At 43.6% G+C, this 14,170-nt stretch overlaps 1 protein-coding gene across 2 annotated transcripts in view; it reads left to right on the plus strand.

Moving 5' to 3' along the window:
* Window positions 1-2,981: 2,981 nt before the first annotated feature.
* Window positions 2,982-14,170, plus strand: part of LOC135906384 (relaxin receptor 1-like) — a 100,909-nt gene continuing 89,720 nt past the window's right edge. For both annotated transcript variants that reach the window (XM_065437758.1, XM_065437760.1), the window contains exon 1: window positions 2,982-3,259. The gene's annotated coding sequence lies outside the window, so the exon portion shown is untranslated. The remainder of the gene's footprint in view (window positions 3,260-14,170) is intronic.

The raw sequence follows: 14,170 nt of genomic DNA on the forward strand, positions 1-14,170 counted from the left end.
TAGGGGCAGTTCTCCAGCTACTTATAGTATTTGCATGGTCAGCCTGTTTTAACAGCTTGTAATGTTGTAATATTGTTTAAGCTTAAATGTGTTCATGTTAAAATGACGAGATAGCGTATTTTTGCTAAGGCGTTCGCGTGATTTTTAAATGCTGAGATAGGGGTCGCAAACAGTGCAAGGTACAAAAAGAAGCTTTATTTTGGTTTTATTCATCGAAATTTTACAACAAAATGCAATGAGCTAAATGGGCGCTTCGCCGTAATTAGTTTTGACAACCCGAAGTGTAAATGACGGCTGCTTCAACGGTTAGTTCTAAAAACAAAAAAATATGTGAGATGAAACAATATACAGTTTGCAAAATAGGGAGCGCCATCTGGCGCGCAACAGGCGAAGCTGCAGCGCTCTGCGTGCGAGAGTTTGTGTTCTGCAAGAAGGAGGGGCACTCGCAGGACGCTAAAAAAAAATGGAAGTAGTGCATCATATTCACAATCATTCCCATAAATTGAAAAAAAAGGTTTGCGCAGAGATATCGCGTACTCATTGCCTTGTTTCCTTGCTGTAAGTTTTCTCGTTTCTGTGCGAGCATCCCGAGTGGCTGCTAGAACACGCCTTGAGAAAAGGAACGCGCCTAACTTTTGTACCCTGTGCTGTAGGCGTTGCTTACCAGATCCGCTATCACGTGTTCAGTGACACATCGAGCAGACAGGAAGAAGCGTAAGAAGCGACCACCCCTGCTGCAACACTGTGCTGACCACTCACTCACGCATCTCTTTAGAAAAATTAAAATACTAGAAGAAAGCAGGGACCCAATTGCATGCGAATGCTTGGAGAGGCATCTCATTTAAAAAAATTATTTGAAAACGAGTGTATCAGCAAAACTTCAGCGAGCTTGAGAAAAGCGAATACGACATGATAAGCAGATTTCAGTATGTTTTCTTTATGCATGAGAAACGAATGTCTGCGTAGGGGCAGTGGTGATATATGTATATATGGGTACGCCAAAGAAAAAATGGCTGTGGCTTAGGTAAGGTTAAGCCCAGGATGCGAAGCATACTAGCCTTTATTTTAGTTGTTGAACCACTGTTTAGCCTGGTGAACTGCTGTTGCTTGGCTATATTTGGTTCGGCTAGACGAAGAAACAACTCATGCATTACTTCTTCGCCTTCAAGAGTGGAACGCGACAGCGTTCCCGTCGACCCGCCAAGGGGTGTAAGACAATGGGCTACAGGGCAGCGACTACGCGCCCCGCATTGGACGCGGTGAGCGTCGAGCAAAGCAGCGTTCGGCGCGGCAACGAAATGTGCGCCTGAGCAAGAGACGCACGCCTTAGAAACAGCGCGTTTCTAAGGCAACACCGCATTCACTAGAGGCGCTTTTGTACCGCTTTGAAGCGTTGTACTCGTGGCTCAGTGGTAGCGTCTCCGTCCCACACTCCGGAGACCCTGGTTCGATTCCCACCCAGCCCGTCTTGCAAGAGTTGAGCCAAAGCCACTTCTCCTCTGTCGTGACGTCACGGTGTCATGTGATTTCATGGTCACCGCCGCGCCTGAGGAGCTGGGTTGAGCCCTCGTAATATGCTTCGCATAAAAAAAAATTAACTATTTCTTAGTTCCTGCCCAGTTGTCTCTTTTATCCTGTCCTGTTTTCGTGCTCGGTTTCTAGGTTAAAACAGTAGTTCTGAACTAGCTAGTTTATAGCTTAAGCTATATACAGCTGGATCTGCCGAATAGGCTTTTGGCCATCATTGTTTGTGAACCTTTTCTCAATCAATCGAACATGCACTACCGACGGAGGTACTTTTACAGTGTTGAACACTCTACAGTGTTGAACACTTTACAGTGTTCAGTATAAGCGAAAAAGACGAGCATGGAGCCGCATGCTCGAAATAAACATCTCGTTATTGTTGCCGACCAAGGGTTATTAATCCGCTAAATATATACGAAGATCACCCATACAAGAGCTGAAAGAAAAGCAGCTTAGAACATTGTCTCCTGAATGGGACACCACGCCCTCGGGCCTGAAAGGGAGCGAAAAAAAATTAAAAGAGGAAGTAGATGAAATGGGTAAAGAAAAGAGGAAGGTGTGCCCCAACAGATCCCCTCGGACACTAAGTATGAGCACCTTAGATAAGAGTGCATTTCCATAGCTCATGCGAATTCCAGTACAGCTTTCTGAGCGTCCTGTGGAATTAAAGTTATACAAATAGCAAAAAAAAAACAAACGCTCAAACAAAAGAAAGCAAAATAAAAAACAAGCATTGAGCGCAGTACAGGAATAGTTAATCTGCTGGAACTTGTTCTACACCACAGGTTGCCCGACATTCAACAGGTGTCGTTGCTGATCGAATGTCTCAGGTTTAAAAACATCAACCAACTACTCAGCAGCGCTCAGCTCAATGTTGCTCCTTTCCAGTGAAGCCTAGTACGCTTCCTTCCAACCATTTACTTTGCGAGCTCTTGCAAAGCTATTAACGCGCTTTCGCTTTCGCTCCCGAGCGAGGCTTCCTGGGACGCGGAGCAGTTGCCACGCTGTGACCGGCGGGCGCGCGGCTTCTGAGTGCGTTTTGCACCGGCGCTCCGCGCGAACACTAGGGCGCCGCTAGAGGCGCTGGCGCCTACCGCTTCTGGCGCTTCCCTCAACATCCCTTTCCTCCCTTCCTTCCGCTCCCCGACGCGCAAGGCTCAAACACCGCGCGCGTGCGGTGCGGAAACTCAGTCAGCGCCGGGGAAGCGCTCCAGGTTGCGAAAGCGCACGGACACGGTACCGCCGCTAAAGACGCTCGCTTGACTTCAAGACTTAAGTCTCTTATCGTTTCTTTCTTTCTTCTTCTTCTTCATTATTATTATTAATTTTATTATTATTATTATTATTATTATTATTATTATTATTATTATTATTATTATTATTATTATTATTATTATTATTATTATTATTCACCCCATTGTGCCGATGGCACGGCTGCTTACTTTTCTCAGGCCGTATTGCTTCGCGGCAACAGTTTGGTCGGCTTGTCGGTTCGGCGAGTGGTTTCTCGAGTTTCGCCGAGCTGCTGTTTGCGAAAGTTGAGGCGGTGGTCCCTGAAGGAAAGAAAGAAAAAAACGGGAAGTGGATATGCGCTGCCCCCGCGACTCTGTTGGCTGTGGCCGTTGGCTGGACTGACAGTTTGCAACTGACGTGACAACGCACCTGTGCTACTCGAAGGCTAGCGATCGCTCTTCGAGCACCGCCTGATCTGGAAGGAAGGAAAAACGACGAGAGAGTAAGTTCTCTGCGTTTGTCTTCGAATTTCTTTCGCGGCTGTTTCACAGGAGCGCGTTTTCGGTACGTGTTCATCGTGTTTCGGCATAGACTTACGAATATTTGACATTTTCTCTGTGTCAAGGAAGAAATAAACAAATAAACAAAAAATAGAATAGGATGCTCTGCTCTTCGGTCCTAAAATATCCTAATGGTAAACGACAGTACGCAAAAAAAGGAGAAAAAAACCTAATTCAACCCCTCATACATTTATGCAGCCAACAGTTCATTGTGTCCGAAATGTATTGTCCTGAGCGAGGATTTTTATATTAATTGCCTTTCATCGATGCCGTAATACTCAAGAGTGCAAAGCGAACAGAAAACAATCCTAGCTCCTGTAGCTATTAAGAGAACACTAGCAGTAAAGGTACGCCAGTTTAAGTTATTCATGAAATATTTAAATAAAATGCCGTCTCGCAGATGTCACACCATGGTACCGCTAGCTCCGTGTTCTTTATTATTATCTTTTTCAAGCCATTGCATTGACACTTAAGCAGAAGTTCGGGGGCAGATTAGAAGACTAATGAACTTATTGTTGGCGAAAAGAGGAAGCAGACGCCGACGAATGTGATTTATTTTCTAGCTGACGTTTAGACTTCGCCACGGGAGCGTTGTTCACGATTAATAACTTACTCTCGTTGGGCGACAAAGAAAAGCAGACATGAAGAAAGAAAATGAAAAATGTCAATGTGAACACCGATTTTTCATCGCGATTTTTTATCGCCATTATAACCTGAAATTTTGACTTCTGTTCATCGTCTTCCCCTTCATAAAATTTAGACGACCAGACGTATTTGAAAGTAGCGTACAGTGTTTAAACATTCATCAGTATAAGCATACACAAAACGTTTCGTTCTCCAAATCGCAGACAAATTTTTCTCGCCAATATTTTTTTAGCGGTGGTAGGCTTAAAATTATGTGGGATAATATATAAGGTCATTACTTGAGCAATTATCACTAAAATTCAAAGTTTTTTAGTGATTGTCGCCGCGCACATTCTGCAATTGAGTAATTGAATCCGGACGTTAGTGGACGCACACTTGTTGAGGAGGAGTCTTTAGATTAACAACAGTTTTTGGATATGCATTCCTAAATTGGCGGCAAAATGTAAGAACATTCTGCGAAAAAAAAAGAAACATATTCTTGATGCATAGAGGGTAAAAACTACGTGAAACACAAGTGTATGTCATTCTTGATTTTTGGCAGATATATTGAAACTAGTAATGGTTTCGTGACGGAGATATGACCACTTCTTTCCTTTAGTGGTAGCTGCAACCGTAACAATGAAGAGTAGTTATCTCATAACTTGGCTCATATTAGCTCATAAGGCAACTTGAGACTACATTAGGTACAGGCCCCATAATTGACTGGATTTGCGACTATCTTACTAAGCGTACCCAGTTTGTGGAAGTGAATGGACAGATTTCCCAGACAGCCCGGGTAACATCGGGAGTCCCCCAAGGAAGCGTTCTGGCTCCCCTTTTATTTCTAATTTTTATTAATGACCTACCCACAAAAATCACAGGAAACATTAGGCTATTTGCAGACGACTGCATTCTTTATCAAAATATTAACTCATATGATGACCATATAACATTAACCAATGACTTGAAAGCGGTGTCTACGTGGTGTGCCCACTGGCAGATCACCATCAACACTAAGAATTCTGCTGTTCTTTCAATCACCAGAAAAAAAAAGTAACTCGAGCTGTATGTATAGCGTTGACGACGTGCCACTAATACAAGTTCATGAACACAAGTACCTCGGATTAACGTTAACACATGACTTCAGATGGAACTCCCATATAAATAATGTTACAGCAACTGCAATGAAACGCCTTTTCTTTCTTGGAAGACACCTCCGACTAGCACCACCCGATACAAAACTTCTGGCTTACAAAACTTTCGTCAGGTCAGTCCTTGAGTACGCAAATGTTATCTGGTTTCCACACACTAGACAACTAATTAAAAACTACAAGATGTACAAAGGACAGCTCTACGGTATATATACAATAAACATAAATTAACAGACTCACCCACCGAACTACTTAACAAAGCAGGAATCCTAACAGTACAAAACCGAGCTGTACTAGCCCGTTCTAAACTTATGTACTAGCTCTTACACAACAAGCTTAATATTGATACCTCTAGATACATCTCCAGAAATGAAACACGGCCAACGCGGCATAAAAACACACAAACACTCAATGAGAATTCTTTTCATACTGATTGCTTTAAGAATTCATTCTTTCCTTTAGCGATAAGAGAGTAGAATAAACTGAGTGAATCCATTAGTAACAGCCCCTCATTAGATACATTTGCTAATTCAGTGAAAGAACACCTCCTTGCCTTACAGCTCTGACTTACATGGTCAGGTTTGTTACCGATCTTCATAGCCTAACACTTTCATCTATGAGTGTTCCATTTTGTATGATGCATCATACGCATGACTGCATCCTGTTTGTCATGTTCATTACGTATGTTATATCACATGTGCTTTCAGGTTTTTTTTTCTTGTTTGGTTTCTTGTTTCCTCAGATTCTTCCTTGCTATAGTATATTGTACCCAAATATCGCATTTGTGATGAACTACTTAATTCTTTTGTTTAGTGAAACCAAAACTTTTGCTATAACACACTTATGATTATATAATCTATTCATATTCTTTGTTCGCAAATACTACCATATGTACTTGCTCTTCCTGTTGTAATCCCATGAGGGATTGACAGTATGTGAAAATAAATAAATAAATACTTGATTAGGGAAGATGATAAATAACGATCTTATTACCATGGCTTCTTCATAACCTTAATGTTTTCTTAGGCTTAAAAATTTTTACAAAGTTACTACAGTTAGTACTTAAGTTTTGCAGTTAAAGCGTTACTGGTTAACAAAGAATATAATTTTATCTTGAATCATCTATACGTAACAAACGACACACACAGTCTACTTCCGGGTTAAGCAGAACCCGCAAGCATGCTCCACTGTATTCAGTTTGCGAATAAAAAAAAAATATGCGAAAGAAGAAGTGAAGCTGAGAGTGGCAGACACCGGAGCCGGAACTCCGAGTGAACAGGGTTATGCCTTCGAGGGACATCGAAGTCCTGCGCTAGGACTACTGCGTCACCGGAGGCGGAAGCCACCAATGGCGGGTGTCAGCTTTCATGCAAGAGCAGAGCACGCGTATATTCACATGCGGAAAATATGTGCACACATAAGGATAGAAGTGATACACAAGGTGCCTGATTATCTTTGACGCCTGCCTGACAACGTGCGAGCCTTTCATTCACCGCGCTCTCCTGATTTTTCTTGTTTTTATTTAGCGTAAGCACTTGATTCTTGGCGTACAGGTTTACATCCCTCATTGAGGATATGCACCGTATGCCCTCGCGTTTACCACGACAGCGTTGAACTGTCCGGTATTACAGGATCTGCGGGTGGTGCTGCCGTGGGCACGATTTGGAGCGCTCACAATGAGTAAATTTGGAAGGAGGGCAAAGAAGTATTCGGTTGCACTGACTGGAAGAGTCGCAGGATGAAGTGAACTAAGAAACCCATTAGTGTTTGCATCTTAAAACTCGCGTTGCCGACGATACCTCCGTTGAATACAAAAATCTCGTAATAGGCAGTATTCAAGGCAACCTAACCAATGACACGAAGAAAAACATGCAAGAAAAAAACACGTAAGCGCAATATATATATATATATATATATATATATATATATATATATATATATATATATGTGTGTGTGTGTGTGTGTGTGTGTGTGTGTGTGTGTATTGCGCTTACGTGTTTTTGCTTTCTTTGTTGCTGATTACCCCGTTCACCTTGAACCAACTACCAAGCATAAAATTCTTCTGCCTCGAATGGAACTTTTTTAAGATATTGTAATGGCCCAATTCGTACACACCTTTAGCACCCATATGCTGCCAATAAATAACCGATACCTTTGTCTTGAATAACTTTACTGCGTTTAGAAGGAAAAATCGAAAGTTACCCCTACTGAAACGCACGCCACGCCAATAACTCTGCCTGCTTTCTGTATAAGTATACGGAATGTATATGGATTCCATATGAATTCTGCGACATTTCCATATGAAGAGTACGCCAGACATATGAAAATATTGGAACGGATGCGCAACCTTTCAGCCACGAGCCGAATTGTGACTTACAACCTCATGGGTGTGAGAACATTGTCAATAAATTGAGGCGTAGACAACGCAATTTTCTCTCTTTGTATAAAAAGAAGAACAACTCTGAAATGTCGCCGTTTAGGGAATCGAAAATTGAAAATACCGACACTGATTTACAGTCGAATTCAAGTTACAATTCAATACTGCAATACCACCACGCTGTGATAAGTCCCTGAAGCTAATATAACTAAAGAACAAATTTTATACTTAAACCAAACCTCACATTCTTATTTTGCTGAAAATACTCTGTAGGATGCAGAAGTGCGATACCTGATTTTGTTACAGGCTACAATCCTTCCATCTTGGCACTTTGATTCATGAAAATTTTGACCACGTTTTGTAAAAAAAAAAAGGAAGAATAAAAAGTGCTGCGAGTTGGCAGAAAAACAAGAAAAAAAGGAAAAAGAAAACTAACTGCTGCGCGTTCATGAATCGCCGTCTTGTTTTCTGTTCAAAAGGAGTTTCATTTAGGCAATGAAGAGTGGTAATCAACAATGAACGCTATGGGTTTTTACGTAAGTGGTGTGCAGATTTGCTCATTTAAATTATCCTACCAGCATGTGTTGATATCAATCAACATACCAGTGATATTTGGCACTGATAATTAATCAACGATGTTTTCAATACAGATGCTTGCATACAGTGTACCCAAGAAAGGCCAGTAAATAAAGGAGCTCAGTGGTCGTATTGTATAACGCTTATATACATTTTCTGTTCTCTTTGCCCGTAACCATCGAATCACACGAATATACGCTCCCACTATTTCCGGCAATGACAACTCGGCAGTAGGAATGACAAGCTGAAGAAAATAACTTTTGCAATAATGAACCCAACTCTCTTGGCTCGATTAATGCTTTCTTTTTCGTTATTTGCGGCACTAGGCGTTTTTCATTGTCACAGCGTAATTTTTGACGCGTGCTGCCTTGCTGACATTGATATTGTGGGCTATAGAACCAGTATACAAGTCTCTTTTGTAGAAAACCCGCTTTCAAATTGCTACTTCTATGCGAGTACTTAGACACGCGGCTATGCTTTATTTTATTTCGCCTTACATGGCGCGGTTGATCTCTAAACCTGATTCAGTCACTATCTTGTTTGCAGTCAACCTCGATTACTGTAAGCACATCATCATCAGCAGCAGCAGCCTCTTTTATGTCCACTGCAGGACGAAGGCGTCTCCCTGCGATCTCCAATTAGGCCTGTCCAGCGCCATCCGATACCTACTGTAGCGCCCGCGAATTTCCTAACTTCATCGCGCCACCTATAGTCTTCTGCCATCCTTGACTTTGCTTCCATTCTCTTGGGCACCCATTCTTTAACCCTAACGGCCGACCGGTTACCTAACTTACACATTACATGACCTGCCCAGCTCAAGTTTTTCATTTTATGCGAAGCATATTACGAGAGCTCAACCCAGCTCCTCAGGCGCGGCGGTGTCGCCATGAAATCACGTGACACCGTGACGTCACGACAGAGGAGAAGTGGCTTTGGCTCAACTCTTGCAAGACGGGCTGGGTGGGAATCGAACCAGGGTCTCCGGAGTGTGGGACGGAGACGCTACCACTGAGCCACGAGTACGATGCTTCAAAGCGGTACAAAAACGCCTCTAGTGAATGCGGTGTTGCCTTAGAAACGAGCTGTTTCTAAGGCGTGCGTCTCTTGCTCAGGCGCACATTTCATTGCCGCGCCGAACGCTGCTTTGCTCGACGCTCACCGCGTCCAATGCGGGGCGCGTAGTCGCTGCCCTGTAGCCCATTGTCTTACACCCCTTGGCGGGTCGACGGGAACGCTGTCGCGTTCCACTCTTGAAGGCGAAGAAGTAATGCATGAGTTGTTTCTTCGTCTAGCCGAACCAAATATAGCCAAGCAACAGCAGTTCACCAGGCTAAACAGTGGTTCAACAACTAAAATAAAGGCTAGTATGCTTCGCATCCTGGGCTTAACCTTACCTAAGCCACAGCCATTTTTATGCGAAGCATATTACTAGAGCTCAACCCAGCTCCTCAGGCGCGGCGGTGTCGCCTTCAATACCACGTGACACCGTGACGTCACGACAGAGGAGAAACGGGGTTCCAACTCGCGCCGTCGCTCGCGGCGTCAGCTGCGCTTGCCTGTGCTAGACACTCACGAGGTGAGATGCCTCCTGGAGACAGAGCTGCTCGTTGGAATGAGAAGCGAAGGTTGCGGCGTGCTACAGAGACTGTTTCTAGGTGGCTTTGCTACGGCGCAGCGACTACGCGCCCCACATCGGACGCGGTGAGCGTCGAGCAACGCAGCGTTCGGCGCGACAACGAAATGTGCGCCTGAGCAAGCGCCGCACGCCTGAGCCGACGACACCGGCTTTTCTGCGACACGAGCTCCTTAACGCTGTTGCGTTAAAATAAAGGCTAGTATGCTTCGCATCCTGGGCTTAACCTTAGCTAAGCCACAGCCAGTTTTTTGGAAACACAAGTACGAGCTTAATTTAATTTCGATATGTATGGTTCAAACGACGCGCAACAGATGCAATCTGACGTTATTTCAGCATTTGCGAACAATGTGCCATTAATATCAACCTTTGAAGTTGTAATTTTTTTTCTTATGACTGACTCAAGTTGACTAACCTTTTGAATTATGCGCCGAGCTCAAACGACAGCAGAGAAATTAACGAACGAAATCGTAATTTTAGCAGAAGTTTAAGCGTTCGTAGTTTCATAGGTAGCGGCCATCTATTCACTATCTTTTTCTTCAATTTATTTCCCCTCTTCCAAGAGAGGCTTTCAAAAACTTGTTGAGCCAGACACGACTGCTTTCTCAGAGCGATTCGCGTTACCAGACGCTAGTTATCTCAACCCAAACTACTCCCCGTTGAAGCACGCTATTGCGTGTTAAGCGATGCGCGGCTAACTAGACGATAACGTCTCTCCAGTCACACCTCAGCACTGGAACCATTTCACTTAGTCTGGGTACCTAACTCGTTAGGCCGTAAAGCAAAGCACAGAAAAACATTTCCTCGCTACCAAGAACAGGTGTACGGTAGCTGCCGACGTGTTACCAGGCGAAAACTAAGTGCCCTGAAGTAAGCCAGACAGCTTTGCCAACTGAAAGTGTGCAGCAGACAACAGAATCCAGGAGTCTCGGCTGCGAATGACTGTTTGCACCGCCCAAGTGCAGAGCGGATGGCCGCGCTAATGGAACGTTTACACGGCGAACGCGGAACTTAATGTAAACGTGCAACGGGTGAGGTCGACGCTGTAAACAAAATCAAATGCTGTGTGAGCAAACGCAATCAGAGAATCGTGCGAAAACAAAACAAAAAATGACGGTGGCACGGGACAATTGCCAACGCTTGCTTTGTTCTCGCTCGGCAGTTGCGCACAACCCTATAATTTTAAGTTTTTCTTTTCTTAACTGAATCGAAATCTGCTATAACACTGTCTTTTTTTCTCCTTTGTCTTATTTTTTTTTAAAAACAGCATTCACTTTCACTACCTGGCTCGTTACTTTCTCTCGCCAGCTCCGTACAGTGTGTCGAAAGCGCTGCGTCGCGTCAGCCAACCAGAATAGAAAGACATAAGAAGGACTTCTCCTATGTCCGCAGCTGATCGGCCTCCATGCGATTCCGCCTGAATTGACGCTTCACGGAAGGATTAGTAGCCTACAAATGGGAGAGTCCTCTTCTCAGAACACGCTATCGTTTTCGTTCCTGGTGCGTAGATACAGGCCCTAGCAGTTTTCGGCCGCTCGCACTGGGCGAGATGGAGTATATATATATATATATATATATATATATATATATATATATATATATATATATATATATATATATATATATATATATATATATATATATACGATTTCCCAACGATCATGCATCAAGACTTAAAAACATGCAAATGCCACATAGCTGGACAGTACCAAGGTAATACTGTTTGTCGTCGCTTGGAGATACTCCAATTAATTTTTGCATTACGCCTGAGTACATAATTAGTCTTCATTAAGAAACTCCTGAAGCGTTATAATTACATAACAAGTGTCAATAAGAAAATTGTAAACAACGTGAAAAACTGCCGATACAGGTTTCTGTTGCTCAATACGGGCTACATAAAAGTGTTTTTCCGAGCGTGAAAGAAGCCCGCGAATAAGCGCAAAGTGCATCGAGCGGTCAGTGGCGCGTGGATTTTGGGCGTATTTTCTGGCTTCTTTCACGCTCGGAAAAATACATTTATGTAGCGCGTCTGGAGCCACAGAAAGATGCATCGGGAGCTTTTCACATTGCTCTACAATTTTCTCATTGGCACCATTAATCGAACTACAATATTTCAACAGTTCACTAATTATGTGAATAGGAGGACAGCAAAAACAAAAAAGAGAAAGGATTACCGCCCAAGCACTCCGCACGCATGCTTAACCGGCGAAGCTGAAACGTGCGGCCCTGGTGTTTATCATTGAGTTAGTCCCGACGGTTCATTAAAGCCTTTGTCAATTATTAGTGAGGTCTTTGAGCTTCTTAATGAAGTTACACACACGTTCGGCTGCGACCGAGAGAACAACGTCAACGACGGTACGCCCGCGTTCCGCCGTTGTCACTTGCGTTCGATGTCTCGAGATTGCTCGGCGGCGTGGTCATGGCAGCACCCGCCAGCCATTGCCGATTGCGATTTTTCAAAATTAAATCTGTCCGTCACGTAAGACAAGTAACGGCTCATACCCCCGTAAACGCAGCCTCCCCGTTACGATGAGAGAGAAGTAAAATTGTACGCTCTATTATACATACCTATATATATATATATATATATATATATATATATATATTGTAATGAAGAAGAAGAGCACAAGGACAAGGCCAGCCAGATCGTCAGTTCCGTGCCTGCAGTGCAACCAGTTGGCCAGCCGGATCGCCAGTGCTTAGCACGAGCGTGAGCCGTTCGGGCAACCAGCTGTTCCTGCTCTGTGTGACCTTCCTTCTCGATTACGAACAGACGCTACCAACTGAACTGTTCAAGCACTCCATTACAATATATATATATATATATATATATATATATATCACTTTTTATTTACATCATACTGCAGGCCATGTGGCCGTGGCCCAAGCAGGAGGGGCATGGTAACAAATAAAAGTACACGTATAAAAGGCAGAATTGCTAAAATATGAAATTCAAGAAATGAAACAATATAGCACGAAACAGCAACGTTAGTTAGGAAATCCTCATAATATGAGTTTGAATTGATTCAGGTGAGTTCAGATGACGGAAAGGGATGAGGTTCCATTCTTCTATAGTTCGAAGAAAGAATGAAAATTTAAAGAGGTTTGTCCTGACAACGTAAGGGGAGAGAGCGAGGGGGGATATATATATATATATATATATATATATATATATATATATCATGAATGCTCGCATTGTTGGTTCAAGAGTTTCTCCCTGAAGTCGCTGTGTGTCGACTGCTACGTGAATGCGTCGTTGTGCGCGCATTTAACTGTTCTTCTGCTCCTTATCCTACAGAAATGTGCACAAAAGTGTGCAAAAACTATATACGTAACTGTACCACCTTGCTCAAGGGACAAAGATTAGCCAGCTTTGTATTCGTGCGCCAACGTGTCCTTCCACAATGCCAGTAAAAATAAATGCAGTCGCTCACTTAGAATCGTTCCCGTGTCTCACGTGGAAACAAGACTGGGCACTCAGCGGTGGTAGCCGAAGGCCGAGAAGAGAATGACGCAACGAACACGACATACAGAAAAGCAAACCGCCTAGGGGACTCGCACAGCTCTCGTGTTTAGAGTAACTGTATGTAGGGCTGTATCTTTATGTATGTAACTTCAGGGCTCCCTTTGGGAGCTATGTAATGCAACTTTGTGACAGACGACAGGAGTGACGACAGGAGCGGTAACAGACGACAGGAGTGGGTGAGTTGGGACTGGAAGCGGAAAAGAAGCCGGCGGCGTGGGCGACGTCTTTCTTATTCACAGCCTCTTGGGCAAGTGCGTACAAAGGACGGACAGGATGAACATGGTGGACTTTAGCGGATAAGAGTCTGAATAGGGGAGGTCATACATAATTATGAATGACGGTGCCGTGGAGAAGTGAACGCGTGGGTGGTTTTGCAATGTCACAGGAGTATGGAGAGCAAGCACGATGCAGAAGGTAGAGCGTGATATTAACGTACCTCGGGCTACAGTGATCCGCAAGCCAGACGCAAATACCTGTAGGACATCCTCAAAGCTTCAAAGTTTTACGCAGGCAGTCGTCTGGTCTCTAAGCTACTTGAACGAAGATCTGCTCAGCAGTAACCTTTATGTCTTGTTGTCTGGCAGTATAATATCTGCCTTGACGTTCTGGCCCACCGTCTTAACCAATCTCTGAAGCCTCATACTGAGCGGTGGTGTTTATTCCGTTTCTAGGTGACGGCTGTACGTTCATAAAGCAAATATAAGGCGCCGTCAATGTCTTCATGCTAAATGGTTTACTATACGTATCCAAAAAAGCACTCGTATTTCGTGAGCATGCAGGAATAACTTCGAGGGTGGAAAAAAAATTGTGGTGACAAGGTAATACTACAGTATCACGTCATCCGAAGAGCTCACATTCAAGGCACGGTGGGAAGTATATTTCGCTAAACGATTACAACGGGAAAGGTAATAAAGATGCCGTACTTTTTTAACTTCATATATAAGTTGGGTAAATAGTAAGTACTGC

This window comes from Dermacentor albipictus, chromosome 5, assembly GCF_038994185.2.
Source record: "Dermacentor albipictus isolate Rhodes 1998 colony chromosome 5, USDA_Dalb.pri_finalv2, whole genome shotgun sequence".
In the NCBI taxonomy this organism is placed as follows: Eukaryota; Metazoa; Arthropoda; class Arachnida; order Ixodida; family Ixodidae; genus Dermacentor; species Dermacentor albipictus.